Raw genomic sequence first — 20,669 nt, forward strand, 5'->3', positions numbered from 1 at the left:
ATGGATAGGCTGTCCCCGTTTCTGACCAAAATATTTATTGGAAATGGTTATTCGTTCACTTGCTCGGGATGGCTCAACCTTTTTCGCATCCAAGAGCGGTGTATCTAAGGAGTTTTGTGTTGAGTTTTTCTCAACAGTTACATTCCACGAGAATGTCCAAGACCCCTATTATCCACAAGCTTTGGTATTCCGTCTCGGGGGTGAGTATCGGGAATGCAGCCTCATGAAATTTTCTTGGAGGTTGGGGATATATAATCCCCAAGAGGCTATGACTCCCGAGTTTGGCATGTTTTTGAGGGATGCAGCTAGAGGGTATGCGGATGATGTCACTGGGTTTGATTTCTGGCATAATATTTCCTCCGGAATATTCAATTCTGGAGTGTCCCCCGAGAGCAGCATTCGATCTCCTATCCACCGAGTACTACACCGATTTATCACTTTCTCCATCAATCACAGAATGCATGGGAACAAGGTGACAAAGCAGAATTTATTCTTTTTATGGTGCATTTTGCAGCCGGGAGTGTGTTGCAACATTCCCTATTTTTGGCACACTTTTTGGCTGACTCTGCTGCCAGTTCTCGCCCCGGGAGCCCTATTTGTGGAGGGCATTTCATTACCCGTTTGGCCCGATCGTATGGGTTGCTTGTTCCCGGTATCACTCGTTCCATGACTTGCATGGATGAACATGAGTTTAGTATGGGTTATTTGGAGACCATGCACGTGGTCAAAAATTATGGAACTCACGGGGTATTTTGGGGTTGGATGATGAGGATGGTGGTGAGCAGCAGGGTGATCAACCCGCCCCACAACCAAGGCCGAGGAGAAGAAATGTGAGAGGACGAGGGGAAAGAGGACAGTCGGTTCGCCAATCAGCACCCATGGTAGCATCACACTTTGGGGATGATATGACAGGGTATTTTGACCAGCTTTCCTTGAGCATGAACTGGATTGGTGGGACAATGGAGAATTTGGTGCAACATTTCCATGTGGATTGGTGGGACAGTGGAGCTCGGGATGAAGAGGAAGATGACTAATCGCTAGTTTGGTTTTATTTATTTTAGTTTTTAGTTTCTAGTTTATTTGGTTTTAGTTGTTTGGTTCGAACACTTTGTACGGATTGTTGAACAATTGTTGGTTTATTATTATGTTACTTTTATTTTCTTTTGGTTGTTTGATTACAGCTTGCTAAGGAGTCTTGGGAAGGGAGTAAAGTCTAGTCAAGAGTCGTGATCGTCTAGTCAAGGGTCGTTACAAGTCTAGAGTTAAGATTTGAGACCCACAATTAAAAATAAGTGTGGGGTGAGTCGAGAGAGAGGATGAGATTAGCAAGGAATCATAGAAATTCTGCATTCAGCAGTGTCTTTAACAATTTAGAAATTGGAATGGGATGCAAAAAGTAATAAGAAGAATGGACAGTCTCATTTTTCAGTCGCCCAGTTTTCACGACGTGAGCATACACTATTCATGTCGTGAGTTGAGTTATTATAGATTTCAGATTCCGCATTCCTGCGACCTCACGTCGTGAGCCTATATAACTCACGTCGTGAGTTTTCCCATTTTCACTATATTTGGGGTTTTTATGACGCGCATGCTGGCTGTTTCCTCTAATATACAAAGTGGCATATGCTTTCCCACATTATTCTATACATTTTTGAAGACTTACACCATTCTTATGGGAGATTGAAGTTTCGATTCATTGCTTTTTCGCTTGTTGGCTCACTTACATCTTTCGCGAGTTCAAGTCCAAGTTCCTATTTAGATGAAGTTCCATATTCAAGATGCACATGTCAACTACACGTTTGGAGTTCGATCTTGCCACTTCTATCCCAGGGGAGTCTATTCCTTTTTCTCCCTTTTATTGCTTTTAATTTATTTTATGCATACAATGAGGGCATTGTAGGTAATAAGTGTGGGGTTGGGGGTAGAAAAAGTAAAATATAAATTGCTAGAAATTTTAGGAAATTTAAAAAATTTTAATAGGTTTGAAATAATAATCTAATATTAGTTCTAGTAATAATAATTTAAACTCTAGTTGCTAGTGTTGCATTGGGATGATCTGATGAGAGCTCAAATGTTTATCTAAGCCGATACATGTTATAATGCATTTGTGGCCTCCTTTATTCTAGTGAAATCATGGGACAAAAACACAATCTCGCTTAGTTTGAGGGATGCAATATGTTTAGTGGCCTAAACCTGAAATGTATCCAGGAAAGCTTATGTAGTCATTGCACATAGACTAATACCTTAACCAATAAGGGTTGAAGTAAAGCGCCCCTGCTTAAGCATGTAGGTTTTTGAGTGATATATATATATATATATATATATATATATATATATATATATATATATATATATATATATATATATATATATATAAGTGAGTACATGTAAAAAAAAGAGAGAGAGAGAGAAATTACCAAAAGTAAAGAAATTGAAGAATTTTGGAGCATAAAAGTATCAAAGTATGAAGATCAAAGATCAAAAATTCTGAAGTCTCAAAAGTTGAAGATACGAAAGTTACACAAAAAGGTGGTGAATTCAAAGAAATCAAAGATCAAATATCAAATAGAAGAAGAATTCAAGAGCTCCAAGTTGTGGTATCTTCTAAAAGTTGTAATTCTTTAGTTTATGTATGCTTGGGTAGCTTTACAAAAATACCTTGAGGTTAGAAAGGTTTCTGAGGATGGATTCGGAGGGTTTCATAAAATGAGCGTTGTTCAAAAGAAGTGGGCGAGTGTTTATGAGGATTGTGAGTATTTAGAATTGAGGGGGGTTACTTAGGAAAAAATTTAGACACAAATGCATGCGTTGAGGTCTTAGCATAATGGTTGAGCTTGAGTTGGATTGTTTTATGTGATATTGGTGATGAAGGTTTGGTTTAATAATTAGATTTGCTTGAGGGCAAGCAAAGAACAAGTGTGGGGTATTTTGATATTGCCATATTTATACACATTTTTAGGCAATATTTATTTATGTTTTTATTAATATTTTGGTTATTTGCATAGAATTATGATACTTATAAGGATAAATTGTAATTTGCAGCCAAAGTAATGCATTTTCGAAGTAAGGGACCAGAATTGACAATATTTGGAACTTTGGAGGCTCGAAGGGAAGAAGGGTAAAAAATTCCACCAAAAAGACGTTCTCACGACGTGGGTAACTTGATGCTCACAACGTGAATCGATTGTTCCAGAAGATTTGCATCCGGGTGGAAGAGTCCTTGTCGAATACGAAAAGATCGCATTCACGACGTGAATCCTTATGGTTCACGACGTGAACTCGGGAAATCAGAAAACTATAAATTCCCTTGCCCATTACGACTTGGAGAGTTTTTTGGCTGATTGGAAGGTTACCTAAAGACGATTTTGAGCAGAAGAAGAGTTCTGGAAAAGGCCTTCAACATCAAAAGGAGTAAAGGTTCATAATTAGTTAATTAGTTTGATAGTTATGAACATGTTTGATAATTTGATTTGTTTTTGCTTACTTGTTACTATGAGTAGCTGAATCTAGCAGCTCTTGTCTAGCTAGATGAAGCTTCTGAATTATATTTTAGCTTAATGACTATTGAATTTGATTAGTTGGTAAATTGCTTGTGTTTGATTATCATTACCTAGCATGTTATTTTAGTTTCTTAGTTGCTTAAATTCATGTTCTGTGTAGCTTAGTAACCATTAAATTACATGAACTTGAAACCTAGTGATTTAGTGAACATTGAATTGCTAGAGCTAGGATCGACCAAAATCTTAGATAAGTGATAAAAGTAACTAATTTAGCTGTGCTAGAGGACATAATTTATGACCATAATTGTGTTTGCTTAGATAAATCTTACATAGCTCACCTATAATTAATAACTAATTCTGTGTTTTACTTATGTGTGATCATACAAGGTAGTCTATGAATTGGTAAAAAGATTAGTAAATTTGGACTTGAATTGCTAATTACATAATAATTGGTGACCAACTTTGATAATCCATAATTATTAGCTAAACATAAATAAAGAAGTGGATTCAAACAAGACATGAGTGTTTTTAATTAATTGATTGAATTTTCTGATTTAAGTTCGTCTGGTCTTGCAAAATCTAGATAAAACCCTCTCTTTGCTCTAAAATTAGGTCAATTTAATAGTAGATAAATTAATTAGTCAAAACCGTTCTCTGAGATCGACACCCGACTTACCCAACTATTCTATAATTTTGACTAGGTACACTGCCTAGGTGCAATTAGTTAGTTAAGGTAGTTAGGTTATAAGTAATAAAATTAGGTGTAGCTATTTGCACGCATCAAGTTTTTGGCACCGTTGCCGGGGAACGGCTTATTTGATTTGTTTGATTTATTTGCTTTAGGTTGATAGATCCTTTTTGTGGGGTAAAACCTGCAAAAAGTTACTTTTTCAGCTTAGTGTCTTTTCTAGTACTAGGCTCATGACGTGAACCTTAAGTTCACGACGTGAGTTCATTAATTTTTAGATTTTCTGGAATTTTCTTTTCTGTTAGTTTTTCTGCAACAACACGAGGTGATAGTCTTTACCACGACGTGGTGGCCAGCCTGTAGGAAATTTTTATTTAGTTTTTGTTCAGTTTTACGTTTTTTTCATTTTGCCTGTTTTGCAGGAGTTGATGACCAGAGGATCCAACACACCTTTGGTGCCACCGCTTGAAGATCCGGAGTCTATGCTGCACAAAAAGAATAATAAGAAGTCGCCTTTACAAGAACTGAAATCAGCCTTTTCAAGGAAGTCAGGAAAGAAAACAGAAGAATCGGGTTTAGACTCAAGGAGCAAGTTTGAAGTCTTCGATCAAATTCCTAATCCACACGAGTCCGAGTACGAATTAGAAACAGAATTTGGACTTTATACGAGTGAACCCGAGAACGAGCCGGAGAACGAAATGGCGAACATTGATGAGATGGCCATGGGAGACTACAAAAAGCGCATTTGAGATGATGTGGGGTCGGGTTTAGTACACCCTACAATTCCTGCCAATGCCACATTCGAGTTAAAGGGACACATCCTTACTGCACTTAAGGATATTCCATTCTATGGAAAAGATCACGAGTATGCTTTCAAACATTTAGATGAAGTGAATGACATTGCTGATTACTTTAATGTTCCAAATGTTGAGAGAAATATTGTCTTGTTCAGGATTGTAACACTCTAAAAATTTCAACCAATTTAAACTTTTCAAAAACAACCCATATCCATTAAGTTATTACAAAAAGGTTTTCAATTCACTTAACATCAGAGTATTCCCCAGAACCATATCACAAAATCATAAAACATGAGGAGCGGTAGGATCACGCCTTCCCCTTGCCACGATCTCCTGAAGTACTTGAAACATAACACTACAACTGTAAGCCCGCAAGCTTAGTGAGTTACCCCCAAAATACCAACCACACATACACATACTCATATCATATCACAAATAGAACAGCCTCGCACATCGGGTCTACTGTGTGACTGGTCCGCCCGCACCGGGCCTTCACTCCACTTGGTCCACCCTCCGAGTCTAGCCATGTACATCGAGTCTACAGTGTGGTTGGTCCGCCCGCACCGGGCCTTCAATCCACCTGGTCCACTCTCTGAGTCTACAGTATGACTGGTTCGCCCGCACCGGGCCTTCAGTCGGCCTGGTCCACTCTCCGAGCCTCGGCATGTCTGGTCCGCCCTCTCGGGGCCTTCAGCCTATCCGGACCGCTCGCTGGGCCTTCGGAATGTCCGGTCCGCCCTGGGTATGTTGGCCTACAGCACAAAGCAGGTCCCGCCTCAACCCAACCCCAGTCCAACAACCATGTGCACATAAACATATAATCATATACAATCCTCATCCAGACAACAGTCTAACAGATCACATAGCATATCAACATCCTAACCAGGATTCCGACCTAACCGGTCACTAGCATAACATTACCCTATATCCCGGGTACCGACCTTAACCAGGTCTCTAACACATACCATCCTAACTACCAGGATGCAAACATAGCAAAACAACAACATAACAACAACTACCCGGATTTCCATCCGATAAAGGGCCGGCCTTGGTGCCGTAGACTCTGTCGATATAGTGAGGATAACTCACCTCGCAACTGCCGACTGAAAAGATAAGGCCGAGCTGCTCCGACCACTGACACGATCTCCACCACTAGCCAACACCAGCACTGAACTCAAAACAAATGCCAACAATTACCAAAATGCCCCTGGAAGTCAACTGGTCAACCCTTGGTCAAAGTCAAAGTCAAAGTCAACCTCCTGACTGACTATACTCGCCGAGTCAACCCGATGACTCGCCGAGTCCTCATGCTCAGAACTTCCTAAATCCGCGACTCAACTCGCCGAGTCACCCCGAGACTCGCCGAGTCCCACAACTCTGAGTCCCCTCGCACTCAACTCACCGAGTCCTCCCTTGACTCATCGGTTTACGGCTCAACCAGAAGAAGGTTAGGACCTTACGACCAGACTCGCCGAGTCCAAGAACAGACGCGCCGAGTCCAAGGCTATCTTCAACCAACTCGCCGAGTTGTTCTTCCAACTCGCCGAGTTTTTGCCCATCTTCAAGCAACTCGCCGAGTACACCTTTATGACTCGCCGAGTACCTCTAGATCTTAATCCATACAGAAGCTTTCCAGGCCATGCAAATGATCCAAACCATAGATCTACCCTTCTACAACCCATCCATCACGTAAAGTTGCAAACTTTACGTGAATCCAAAGAGATATAAGCATATAACACTCTAGGGTTAGGGTTTGGGACAAGATGGCTTCACCAATCACTCAAGAACAGGGACTTTAATGCACTCTAGACCTTCTCCATTCCAGATCTGAGGTAGCAACCTCAGATCTACCCTCCAAACTCAAAATATCACAAGCTATTCTTTCCAAATACTCCAAAATGATGAATCTAGATAAAAAACAGCCCAAGCAACGAAATAATACCTCAAAAGAAGGCTCCAACAGAAGAGGAATCCGAATCCTTGCAAAGCCCCTTGCTCCAAGCCTCTTAACTCTCCAAGATCTCTTCCAAAATCTCTTCTCCAAGGTTCAAATGATCTCAAATCACTCACAAACGCGCATTAGGGTTTTCTGGACTTCAAGATAGGGTAAAGAGGCTGAGGAGAGGGTATAATGTCCTTTATATAGGGCTCATCCTTCGAAATTAGGGTTTTCTCCACACAGCACCAACTCGCCGAGTCCAGCCGCCGACTCGCCGAGTTGGCCACTTAACACGCGACCAGAATCGCGACCCTACTCGCCGAGTCCACCCATGGACTCGTCGAGTTGCTCTTTCATATTTACACTTTGAACCCTGAACTTGCACTCCTGAACTCGGTATGTTACAATTCTCCCCCACTTAAATTAGGCTTCGTCCTCGAAGCCTTTGACAACACAATTCCAGATAATACTCCCACTATACTCCTGCCAAGGCATTAATCCATCTCCCTCCGCTCAAGAATAGGCGATAACCCTGATAGCCGTAGCCTGGAACGAATCCCGTTCCACCCTCGGTTCTATCTCTAACGCTCTGACAGGATGTCGCATCCTTCAGCTCTCATAACTCATCAACCAGCCATATCACGTAACCACTCGTATCTGGCCTAAACGGCCTCGGCCTGGAGTACCAACACACCAGGTCTGATCAATCATAGGGTTCGGTCATCCTCATGACGGAACTCCCCATAATGCACTACTTCCTCATACACAACTCAAGCCTATAGCCATACTCGGAACCAAGGACCTTGTCCTTGCGTCACCCTCGAACCCTTCGGTTCGACACAACAGAGTGCAACCCACTCACACCTCTCTATCACGATCTCTAGGTCCTTTACCTCTGACTGTAATATCCCTATACAGTCATCAGTGCCAGTCCAGACTACTCTCGAGTCTGTTAACCTGCCGTCTCACTTTCCTCTGTCCCAATATCCACTCTGGAACCACTTCTCTCCTCCTTTTCCAAGGAGACTGAAAACATGCCTGTGCATCATCCAACATTGCCACAACGGGCATCCATCCGGTATGTGCTCCCACATATCTGATACTACCCCAGTGCCTACTTCTAAGCACTTCTGATCAACCTTTCACTCTGTCGCCTCTCTCTCAGAGGACCCATCCTCCTTCCGGAGCTACATGCCTTTCCTTTCCACGAAGTCTACTCCACAACCATAACCGCACCTATAAGTTCCACGGAGCTAAACTCCACTCTACCGTCCCATTAACATATACAGAGTCTTTAGCATGACTGGACCGCCTTCCCAGCCTTCAGCCTATCGGGACCACTCTCAGAACCTTCAGCATGTCTGGACCGCCCTCCTGGGCCTTCAGCCTGTCTGGACCGTTCTCTGAACCTTCGACCTATTCCATCATCATGATCAATACTAGGGGTCAGACCATATCAATCACTTTTGCATGGTGACTCATTCACTTATTCTCCTCTTACCGATCTCCTAACACATCCAGAGTCTTCAGCATGACTGGACCGCCTTACCAGGCCTTCAGCCCATCTGGACCACTCTCAGAACCTTCAGCATGTCTGGACCGCCTTCCCGGCCTTCAGCCTGTCTGGACCGTTCTCCGAGCCTTCAGCCTGACTGGTACGCCTGCCGGCCTTCAGTCTCCCCGGACCGCTCAAACTATCATACATCACTCTGAACTATCCTTCCCGTGAGTCTCTCTCGCACGTACTGTTCTATCCCTCTAGGGGTTCCAAACTCTATCTCCATTCCATCTACTCAAATTCCGGCCTAATCCTAGGCCTTACAATAACTACTCACTTTTTTCCGAAAACCTTGGTCTGTTCCCCGCCCCGTTTGTCTGACAATTACTCATACCAGCCCACACTCTTGGCTGACCGAAACACTGCTGAATCTCAAACAGTTAATCAACCTCTAATGCTTGTCGATCCTCCTGAGAATTTTCCAATTCTCCTCACTTGGAGCATTGACTACCATCCACCGGTGACTCAGCCGGCATAGATCAATCATCTCTCCTCACATACTCCTCTATCCATGAATTGATTTCCTCTGAAACGAGCAACCTCCACAACATCACCTTCCGGCATCATACCTCCCGAACTCTAAGGGAGTTTGACTCTCAACTGAACGCCTCTCTCGTCGTCGTTGCTATACCTAGCAGCGAGATCACGTAACCTGTCTTCCGACCATAAATCCTTCTGAACGCTAACTGTCTACAACTCCTAACTACTAAGATCCTCAAGCATAATACGAATCATGCGAAAAGTAGACGAACAGGATTACCATACTATATAGTCAACAAGATAACAAAATATCAAACTGGAAACATACCCGTAGCTGCATCCGGCTCTGTCCTGACCTCCTCCGCTGTAAGCTGAAATGCGCGTCCCTAAGCCCTCGGAGGCTCCGCTCCACCCTGGCCTCCACCCGTAATCCTCAAAGTGGCCGGTGCTGGAGCCTGCACGGGTCCTGTAGCAAGCTGTGGGCAGTTGGCCCTCATGTGACCAACCTGGTGACACTGGTAGCAAATCCTCATATCCTGAACCGGGGCCGACTGACGACAATCCCTCGCGTAATGCCCCTCTCTCCTGCACTTGCGGCACGCACCACCGGACCTACAAACTCCGGTGTCACCCTTCCCATACTTCCCACAAGTGTGGCTACCCTGACCTCCCATCCTGGAATCAACGGTCTTGGACCGTTTCGGCGCCGGCTGCGACTGCACCGGGGCCTGTCTCTGCTCTCGCAACTGTAACTCAATCTCCAACTCACGCCGTCGAGCGGCCTCCTGCAACTCCAGCAAAGTCTCGCATCTCTGCGTAGATACAAACTGCCTGATATCCCTCTTGAGCATACTCAGATACCGGGACATCTGAGCTTGCTCCGACGCGAACTTCGGGCAAAACATCGCCCTCTCAGTAAACATCCTGGTGATCTCCGTCACCGACTCTGAATCCTGCTTCAGCTCCAGGAACTCCTGAGCCAACCTCTCTCTCTACTCGTGGAACATAACGAGTACTGAACATCTCCCGGAACTGATCCCATGTAACCGCAGCCCGCTACGCACCAGAATAAGATCCCGTAGTCAACCTCCACCAATCCTTCGCCCCGAGCCTCAAAAGGTTCAGAGCGCATCTCACCCTCTGATCCGCAGGGCATGAACACGTGAAGAAACAGCCCTCCACGTCTGACAACCATCTCATAGCAATAATTGGATCCTGAACTCCATCGAAGGTAGGGGGCTTCGTGTTATCAAAGTCCCGATACTGAAAGCCCCGACCGGCTCCTCCTCCTGCCGCTGCTACAGCTGCTGTAGCTGTCGCGGCAGCTGTCTCCGTAAGAGCTGCATAGCACTCATAAAAGTACTCAACCATGGCGGTCTTGATTGACCCAAACATCTCTGGCAACTCAGCTCGGAACATAGCAGCAACCTCATCATGCAGGATATCACGAATCCTGGCATCCAACTCAGCCGTACTCATCTGGCCAATGACCTCGGGTGGTACTGGTCCATCCCGATCACTCTCTCCTGATCCCGATCCCGAACCGGATCCTGCCCCGAAACGTCTCGTAATCGCCATTCTGCAATACACCATAAGATCCTCAGATACCTCGCATAACAACCCAGAATGACTCTCTAATCAACCACCCAGGGGTTGTAACTTCCTTGATCGTGTATGGGTCCTGTGCTTTCAGTAGTACGGGCCCATACTACCTTCCACACCTACCTATATTTGTCCCAAGTATCATCACAACGCCCCAAGCACTAACAACATAGCAAGCACTCTATCCTCACTCCTAGAGGAACACTGAAACTCTCATAAAAAGAGACCCTAGGCTAGCAGGCATCACAATCAGGCAACTCTATCATGCACTTCCTGAAGATCCCTAGCCTATCACTAGCATGTTGTTCTATCATATCTCATAAACAAATAACTTGTATGGTATTTTGGGGTTACTTACTGGCTCCGGCTGATCGTACTTTCGCGTCCTCCTTTAATCATTTTTGAAAACCATTTTTAAATTCTCTTTTGAAAACTCTCCTTGATTTGAGACTGGATTCACACGAGTGTTCCTCCAATTCACTCAAACCAAGGCTATGATACCAACTTGTAACACTCTAAAAATTTCAACCAATTTAAACTTTTCAAAAACAACCCATATCCATTAAGTTATTACAAAAAGGTTTTCAATTCACTTAACATCAGAGTATTCCCTAGAACCATATCACAAAATCATAAAACATGAGGAGCGGTACGATCACGCCTTCGCCTTGCCACGATCTCCTAAAGTACCTGAAACATAACACTACAACTGTAAGCCCGCAAGCTTAGTGAGTTACCCCCAAAATACCAACCACACATACACATACTCATATCATATCACAAATAGAACAGCCTCGCACATCGGGTCTACTGTGTGACTGGTCCGCCCACACCGGGCCTTCACTCCACTTGGTCCACCCTCCGAGTCTAGCCATGTACATCGAGTCTACAGTGTGGTTGGTCCGCCCGCACCGGGCCTTCAATCCACCTGGTCCACTCTCTGAGTCTACAGTATGACTGGTCCGCCCGCACCGGGCCTTCAGTCGGCCTGGTCCACTCTCCGAGCCTCGGCATGTCTGGTCCGCCCTCTCGGGGCCTTCAGCCTATCCGGACCGCTCGCTGGGCCTTCGGAATGTCCGGTCCGCCCTGGGTATGTTGGCCTACAGCACAAAGCAGGTCCCGCCTCAACCCAACCCCAGTCCAACAACCATGTGCACATAAACATATAATCATATACAATCCTCATCCAGACAACAGTCTAACAGATCACATAGCATATCAACATCCTAACCAGGATTCCGACCTAACCGGTCACTAGCATAACATTACCCTATATCCCGGGTACCGACCTTAACCAGGTCTCTAACACATACCATCCTAACTACCAGGATGCAAACATAGCAAAACAACAACATAACAACAACTACCCGGATTTCCATCCGATAAAGGGCTGGCCTTGGTGCCGTAGACCCCTTTCGATATAGTGAGGATAACTCACCTCGCAACTGCCGACTGAAAAGATAAGGCCGAGCTGCTCCGACCACTGACACGATCTCCACCACTAGCCAACACCAGCACTGAACTCAAAACAAATGCCAACAATTACCAAAATGCCCCTGGAAGTCAACTGGTCAACCCTTGGTCAAAGTCAAAGTCAAAGTCAACCTCCTGACTGACTATACTCGCCGAGTCAACCCGATGACTCGCCGAGTCCTCATGCTCAGAACTTCCCAAATCCGCGACTCAACTCGCCGAGTCACCCCGAGACTCGCCGAGTCCCACAACTCTGAGTCCCCTCGCACTCAACTCACCGAGTCCTCCCTTGACTCATCGGTTTACGGCTCAACCAGAAGAAGGTTAGGACCTTACGACCAGACTCGCCGAGTCCAAGAACAGACGCGCCGAGTCCAAGGCTATCTTCAACCAACTCGCCGAGTTGTTCTTCCAACTCGCCGAGTTTCTGCCCATCTTCAAGCAACTTGCCGAGTACACCTTTGTGACTCGCCGAGTACCTCTAGATCTTAATCCATACAGAAGCTTTCCAGGCCATGCAAATGATCCAAACCATAGATCTAACCTTCTACAACCCATCCATCACGTAAAGTTGCAAACTTTACGTGAATCCAAAGAGATATAAGCATATAACACTCTAGGGTTAGGGTTTGGGACAAGATGGCTTCACCAATCACTCAAGAACAGGGACTTTAATGCACTCTAGACCTTCTCCATTCCAGATCTGAGGTAGCAACCTCAGATCTACCCTCCAAACTCAAAATATCACAAGCTATTCTTTCCAAATACTCCAAAATGATGAATCTAGATAAATAACAGCCCAAGCAACGAAATAATACCTCAAAAGAAGGCTCCAACAGAAGAGGAATCCGAATCCTTGCAAAGCCCCTTGCTCCAAGCCTCTTAACTCTCCAAGATCTCTTCCAAAATCTCTTCTCCAAGGTTCAAATGATCTCAAATCACTCACAAACGCGCATTAGGGTTTTCTGGACTTCAAGAGAGGGTAAAGAGGCTGAGGAGAGGGTATAATGTCCTTTATATAGGGCTCATCCTTCGAAATTAGGGTTTTCTCCACACAACACCAACTCGCCGAGTCCAGCCGCCGACTCGCCGAGTTGGCCACTTAACACGCGACCAGAATCGCGACCCTACTCGCCGAGTCCACCCATGGACTCGCCGAGTTGCTCTTTCATATTTACACTTTGAACCCTGAACTTGCACTCTTGAACTCGGGATGTTACAAGGATGATACCAGTTACTTTCAAAGGAGCTGCAAAAGACTGGTTGAAGGCACTTCCACCTGACACAATAACTACTTGGGCTCAAATGTGTGGGCAGTTTTTAGATCAGTTTTGCCCACCATCCAAGATAGCTAAACTCAAGAAGGCGATAGCTAACTTTGAGCAACAACCATGGGAGTCATTATACGAGGCATGGGAGCATTACAAGGGCTTGTTAAGGAATTGTCCTCATCACGACCTCAACATCCAACAAGAAGTATCTATATTTTACGATGGAGTAAATGTCATGACGCGTCAACTTCTTGATTCACACGGACCGCTTACAAAGAAAAATCCAAATCAAATCAAGGTGTTGGTTGAAGAATTTGCAAAGCACTCTCGTGAATATCATAACCCAAGGCGTGATGGAATAAAAGGCAGTGGAGGTGCACAAACTGAAGAGATGGCTGCTGTGATGGCAATGCTTAACACTATGGATAGGAGATTGACCCAAATGGATCAATCAATTCATGCAATTCGAGTTGGTTGCGAGAGATGTAGTGGCCCACATTTGACAAAAGATTGCAATATGGATGAATATGGAAACAAGAAAGCTCAAGTTTGCTATTCAAGTGGGGACAAATACGATGAAGATTGGAGAAAACCAAAGAAGGAGTGGCTGCCTTACGATGAATACAAGAAGAAAAAAGAAGAGAAATTTAGGCAAACTGGCCGGGGCTTCTACCAAAGAGAGCAACTGCCAGCTGAGAAGAAAGTTGATCTAGAGACCATGTCAATGAAGTTTATGGAAGCTTCAGAAAAAAGGCATGATGCTACTGATACTCCAATAGAGGATCAAAGAACTATGATGAAGAATCATCATGCTATGATGATTGACCAACAATCATTATTAAAAAGTCAGCAAGCTTCCATCAATAACCTTGAATTTCAACTTAGTCAACTTACTACTTTGGTAAATACAAGATTGTCTCCACAAATTCCTGAAAAGAAGACCCAATCTCACGTCATGGCTATTGATACTGAAGAAGAGGCAATTTCTGAATTCCTAGAAGCTTTAGAAGTGGAGCCAAAGCCATCTGAACCAAAGCCTAATAAGACAAAACTCGAAAATGAAGAATCTGCTGGAATACCCAGTTCACGTCGTGAGCCCGCTATGCTCACGTCGTGGGCTCGGTCTGAACAGAAGAATTCCATATATGTTCCAGTTTATCACCCGCCTTTACCATTTCCGTCTCGAGCACATCATAGTCCACTGGAAAGGGAACATCTGGAGTTTATTCAACAAATAAAGGGTATTTCTATTAATACTCCTTTAATTCATTCACTTGCAAAAGTTCCAGAATACGTGAAGTTCCTCCAAGATCTAATAGACACTCGCCAAGAATTGAAGAAGAATTCTAAGGTGATCCTTAGTGAGCAAAGCTCAAGGGCTGTATTGGGAGATATACCTAAGAAGATGGGAGATCCTGGACGCCTCACTCTTCCATGTGAGTTTGGTAATAATTTGAATACATATGCTTTAGCCGATTCTGGGGCTAGCATTAATTTGATGCCTTTTTCATTTTACCAAAAGTTAAATATTCAGAAGATGAAGGCTACAAAAATGACAATCCACATGGCAAATCGTTCAGTGACTCACCCAAGAGGGATAGTAGAAGACATCCTAGTTAAAACTAGGAAATTCGTTTTCCCAGTTGACTTTGTAGTGATGGATATGAAAGAGGATGTGAATGTCCCCATCATTCTTGGTCGCCCTTTAGTAAATACTGCTAGGGCTCTTATCGATATTCGAGAATCCAAGCTCACGTTGAGGGTTGGTGATGAAGAATAAACTTTTGGACTACAAGATGGTTTCCAAGGATATGATTTCAAGGTGAAGTGTTCAATATTGAAGATGATAATGAGCTTGCAGAATTGGAGAAACTTATGGAAGAAGAAATTAAAATAATTCAGCAAATCAAGCGCACCAAGCCAAGAGCTTCTGTTCCAATTGTATTCGAGGTGTTTGCTTATAAAACACCAACATCTTGGGTGAGTAAGGAAAGTGATGATATGTCTAGTGATGAAGAGGAGGTTACATCAAAGGTGACTAGCCCAGTGGTGAAGGAGGAGGAGGATATTATGAAGCTTAAAAATGATGAAAAATTGAAGACTCGAGGGATCAAACGCAAGCTCGATGGAAACGAAGTGAAGGATAAGAAGGAGAATTCTAAAAAGGCGTATATTCGTCGAGTGCAAGCTTACAAGAGGCGTTTCAAGGAGTAGAAGATCCTGATGGTGGACTCTTCTGACGAGTCAACATAGGAGGCACAGAGTCCAGCTCACGACTCCTCAAAAAGAAGCGCTTCTCGGGAGGCAACCCGAATATGGTTTGCATTTTCTTTCTTTTTCTTTTTGCATTTTTAGTTTTTTTAGGAAATCGATCATATCATCCAAATCACTATATTCATAATTACACACTGAGTGTGAGGTCCCTAAAATTAAGTGATAATAATTAAGAATCAGGTTAATAGACAAATTTGAAATTAATAAAAAATTTACAGTATTCACGACGTGAATTATCACTATTCACGACATGAGTTCAGGATGTAACGGACAATATATCATTAGTCCATAATTAGCCTGTTTTCTATTTAATTAAATGGCCCATTATTTTTAGTCCAGTCCAATTTTGGTATAGATTGAATAGCCTAGTTTTTAAGCCCAGACTGAATTCACGACGTGAACCTTTTTGGATTGACGACGTGAATCCTGAAATACTCGGGACCACAGATTAAAGAACACAGAACCCTCTTTGACCAAACATTTCTTTATTCCCACGAAGTGAAAGAGGCGACTGGTCCCCCTTGTTCGATTTCGGCCGACACACGTTCTTTAATCCTCTTGTGCTTACGTAATTCTTCATCCTAGGTAATTTAATCTTCTTCACATAGTTTATTGTTGACTTATTTGCTAGATTTAGGGGTTAGGGTTTGCATTTCACTTGAATCTTAAAAATTGTTACCCTGTATATGTGAAGTTGTTGTTGCATGTGCTTGTAATTAGTTTGAAATGGCCTTAGGAGTGAACCCCATTGACATTGTTGACCTTATTTGAGTCCTGATATGTCCGATTCCGGTTTCTGCTTACGAACTCACGACGTGAATCCTTAGGGGTTCACGACGTGAATCCTGGATATTTACAGTTTTAAATTCTGTTTAATGCTAATCTTTTGGGATGTCTTTGTTGGTTTTTTTTTTTTTTTTGTTTTTTATAGGAATGGCTCCCAGAAGAAAATTCCAACCGGGGTTGCTAATATCCACCCGTTTTACGTCTTTCCAACAAATATGTCACGGGATATTTATACGCGTTCGAACAATCGGTTGGGGTGGCTTTACAACCGAGAGATTGCAGTCGCACCCACGATCAATTGGACACGGTTGAGGGAAGTTGGACTCGTGGATAGGCTGTCCCCGTTTCTGACCAAAATTTTTATTGGAAATGGTTATTCGTTCACTTGCTCGGGATGGCTCAACCTTTTTCGCATCCAAGAGTGGGTATATAAGGAGTTTTGTGTTGAGTTTTTCTCAACAGTTACATTCCACGAGAATGTCCAAGACCCCCATTATCCACAAGATTTGGTATTCTGTCTCGGGGGTGAGTATCGGGAATGCAGCCTCATCGAATTTTCTTGGAGGTTGGGGATATATAATCCCCAAGAGGCTATGACTCCCGAGTTTGGCATGTTTTTGAGGGATGCAGCTAGAGGGTATGCGGATGATGTCACTGGGTTTGATTTCTGGCATAATATTGCCTCCGAAATATTCAATTTCGGAGTGTCCCCCGAGAGCAGCATTCGATCTCCTATCCATCGAGTACTACACCGATTTATCACTTTCTCCATCAATCACAGAAGGCATGGGGACAAGGTGACAAAGCAGAATTTATTCTTTTTATGGTGCATTTTGCAGCCGGGAGTGTGTTGCAACATTCCCTATTTTTTGGCAAGCTTTCTGGCTAACTCTGCTGCCAGTTCTCGCCCCGGGAGCCCTATTTGTGGAGGGCATTGCATTACCCGTTTGGCCCGATCGTATGGGTTGCTTGTTCCCGGTATTACTTGTTCCATGACTTGCATGGATGAACATGAGTTTAGTATGGGTTATTTGGAGACCATGCGGGTGGTCAAAAATTATGGAACTCACTGGGGTATTTTGGGTTCGGATGATGAGGATGGTGGTGAGCAGCAGGGTGATCAACCCGCACCACAACCAAGGCCGATGAGAAGAAATGTGAGAGGACGAGGGGAAAGAGGACAGTCGGTTCGCAAATCAGCACCCATGGTAGCATCACACTTTGGGGATGATATGACAGGGTATTTTGACCAGCTTTCCTTGAGCATGAACTGGATTGGTGGGACAATGAAGAATTTGGTGCAACATTTCCATGTGGAGCAGCCTCCTCATTTAGGGTATCATTACCCAATTTGCCCTAGGATGAGCGAGTATCGAGGCCAAGGAGGAGATGGGGCAGGCACTAGTGGAGCTCGGGATGAAGAGGAAGATGATTGATCGCTAGTTTGGTTTTATTTACTTTAGTTTTTAGTTTCTAGTTTATTTGGTTTTAGTTGTTTGGTTCGAACACTTTGTACGGATGGTTGAACAATTGTTGGTTTATTATTATGTTACTTTTATTTTCTTTTGGTTGTTTGATTACAGCTTGCTAAGGAGTCTTGGGAAGGGAGTAAAGTCGAGTCAAGAGTCGTGATCGTCTAGTCATGGGTCGTTACAAGTCTAGAGTTAAGATTCGAGACCCACAATTAAAAATAAATGTGGGGTGAGTCGAGAGAGAGGGTGAGATTATCAAGGAATCATAGAAATTCTGCATTCAGCACTGTCTTTAACAATTTAGAAATTGGAATGGGATGTCAAAAGTAATAAGAAGAATGGACAGTCTCATTTTTCAGTCGCCCAGTTTTCACGACGTGAGCATACACTATTCACGTCATGAGTTGAGTTATTATAGATTTCAGATTCTGCATTCCTGCGACCTCACGTCGTGAGCCTATATAACTCACGTTGTGAGTTTTCCCATTTTCACTATATTTGGGGTTTTTATGACGCGCATACTGGCTGTTTCCTCTACTATACAAAGTGGCGTATGCTTTCCCACATTATTCTATACATTTTGAAGACTTACACCATTCTTATGGGAGATTGAAGTTTCGATTCATTGCTTTTTCGCTTGTTGCCTCACTTACACCTTTCGCGAGTTCAAGTCCAAGTTCCTATTTAGATGAAGTTCCATATTCAAGATGCACATGTCAACTACATGTTTGGAGTTCGATCTTGCCACTTCTATCCCAGGGGAGTCTGTTCCTTTTTCTCCATTTTATTGCTTTTAATTTATTTTATGCATACAATGAGGGCATTGTATGTAATAAGTGTGGGGTAAGGGGTTGAAAAAGTAAAAAATAAATTGCTAGAAATTTTAGGAAATTTAAAATTTTTTAATAGGTTTGAAATAATAATCTAATATTAGTTCTAGTAATAATAATTTAAACTCTAGTTGCTAGTGTTGCATTGGGATGATCTGATGAGAGCTCAAATGTTTAGCTAAGCCGATACACGTTATAATGCATTTGTGCCCTCCTTTATTCTAGTGAAATCATGGGACAAAAACACAATCTCGCTTAGTTTGAGGGATGCAATATGTTTAGCAGTCTAAACCTGAAATGTATCCAGGAAAGCTTATGTAGTCATTGCACATAGACTAATACATTAACCAATAAGGGTAGAAGTAAAGCGCCCCTGCTTAAGCATGTAGGTTTTTGAGTGATATATATATATATATACATATATATATATATATATATATATATATAAAGTGAGTACATGTAAAAAAAAGAGAGAGAGAAATTACCAAAAGTAAAGAAATTGAAGAATTTTGGAGCATAAAAGTATCAAAGTATGAAGATCAAAGATCAAAAATGTTGAAGTCTCAAAAGTTAAAGATACGAAAGTTACACAAAAAGGTGGTGAATTCAAAGAAATCAAAGATCAAATATCAAAGAAAAGAAGAATTCAAGAGCTCCAAGTTGTGGTATCATTGAAATTTTCAATGGCAGGTTTAAATCTCGATATGCCCCTCGATTTGTGACTGGGATGCTGAGGATCACAAAGCAGGGTATGAATAATCATGCAAACTTACATGGTGCCCCCAATGTTGCAGTCACCTATTCGATGTGCCGGTTAAGCACACACGCTCCACCGAACTACGACAAACATCGAGTCACCCTTTGCAACCTTTGCTTAGAACCCATTTAGTGTGTCGGTTAACCACACACGCTCCACTAACGTCTTCGCAAGGGTACAAAGTGTAATTTCATGGAATTGCATCAAATTCAGTTTTGCCTAAAGTAACTAAGATTGGGAATTTTGTAAAAACATTTAGTTACTTTATACTTCATTATACTTTTAATGGAAAGTGTTTGCCCTATCCTACCCGTTCGGCTAACGACCGTCCACCAATCAAGGAAGCGGTGGGTGAGAGTGGACACCCATTAAACGACCATTTTATAGGCCATAACGTTATACCCCCTTATAGATCGACTTCGTGAATGAGGCCTACTAACGGTAAGACTAGCAGTTTAAATTATACATATATAATATTAAACTTTTAATGTTATATATAGTATAAGGTTGTATTTTACACTTTTAAAATAGTAGTTGGTCTAATTTAATAAATTACACTTTTAATTTAATTAAATGTAAACTATATCACTATGGATTTATTGACTCTCTTTTACTTATACACTTAATTAAATTTTTTTTTGGAAAGGGAACTTCCCTAACGAGGGTTTCCGGGCCAGCTTTCGCGCACCGACTAATCCCCCGCTGCAAACATGAGGCTTTGCCTCATACCCTGGAGTCACTGCAGGCGAACCTCCATGGCCACAAGAGCTGAGTAGTGCCAGGATTTGAACATGGGTCAATAGGTTATCCACCATATCTTCCACATGCCTTACCAAGTCACCACAACCCAAGTGGTTCACTTAATTAATTTAATAAAACCATAAGGGTGCAATTTGAACTTTTTCAAAAATTAGGGTTTTAGAATTTAAAATTTCAAAAATTAAACTTTTAATCAAACAATTTTAAATTCCAAAACTTGAGGGCAAGTCTTGAAACATTTCAAAACATTGGGGTTTAGAATTTAAATATTTCAAAAGTAAAATTTTAATCAAAGAATTTAGATTCCAAAACTTGAGGGCAAGTTTTGAAATTTTTCAAAACATTATCAAGAATATTCTAGATCAACAATTCAAATAAGGCAATTAACAATTAATTATGGTTATCTAATTTTGACCTAGTCCAATTACTTGTAAGATAATTCACCAAATAACTTACATAATTAACCATTATCTAATAAGGCAA

At 42.6% G+C, this 20,669-nt stretch overlaps 1 non-coding gene across 1 annotated transcript; it reads right to left on the minus strand.

Moving 5' to 3' along the window:
• Positions 1-13,390: 13,390 nt before the first annotated feature.
• Positions 13,391-13,497, minus strand: LOC145161939 (small nucleolar RNA R71). Its single transcript, XR_013738795.1, has one exon. It is a non-coding gene; the product is annotated as a small nucleolar RNA R71 (small nucleolar RNA).
• Between the last annotated feature and the right edge of the window lie 7,172 nt (positions 13,498-20,669).

Source organism: Lactuca virosa, chromosome 2, assembly GCF_052849685.1.
Source record: "Lactuca virosa cultivar CGN04683 chromosome 2, Lactuca_virosa_CGN04683_v6, whole genome shotgun sequence".
NCBI classification, from domain to species: Eukaryota; Viridiplantae; Streptophyta; class Magnoliopsida; order Asterales; family Asteraceae; genus Lactuca; species Lactuca virosa.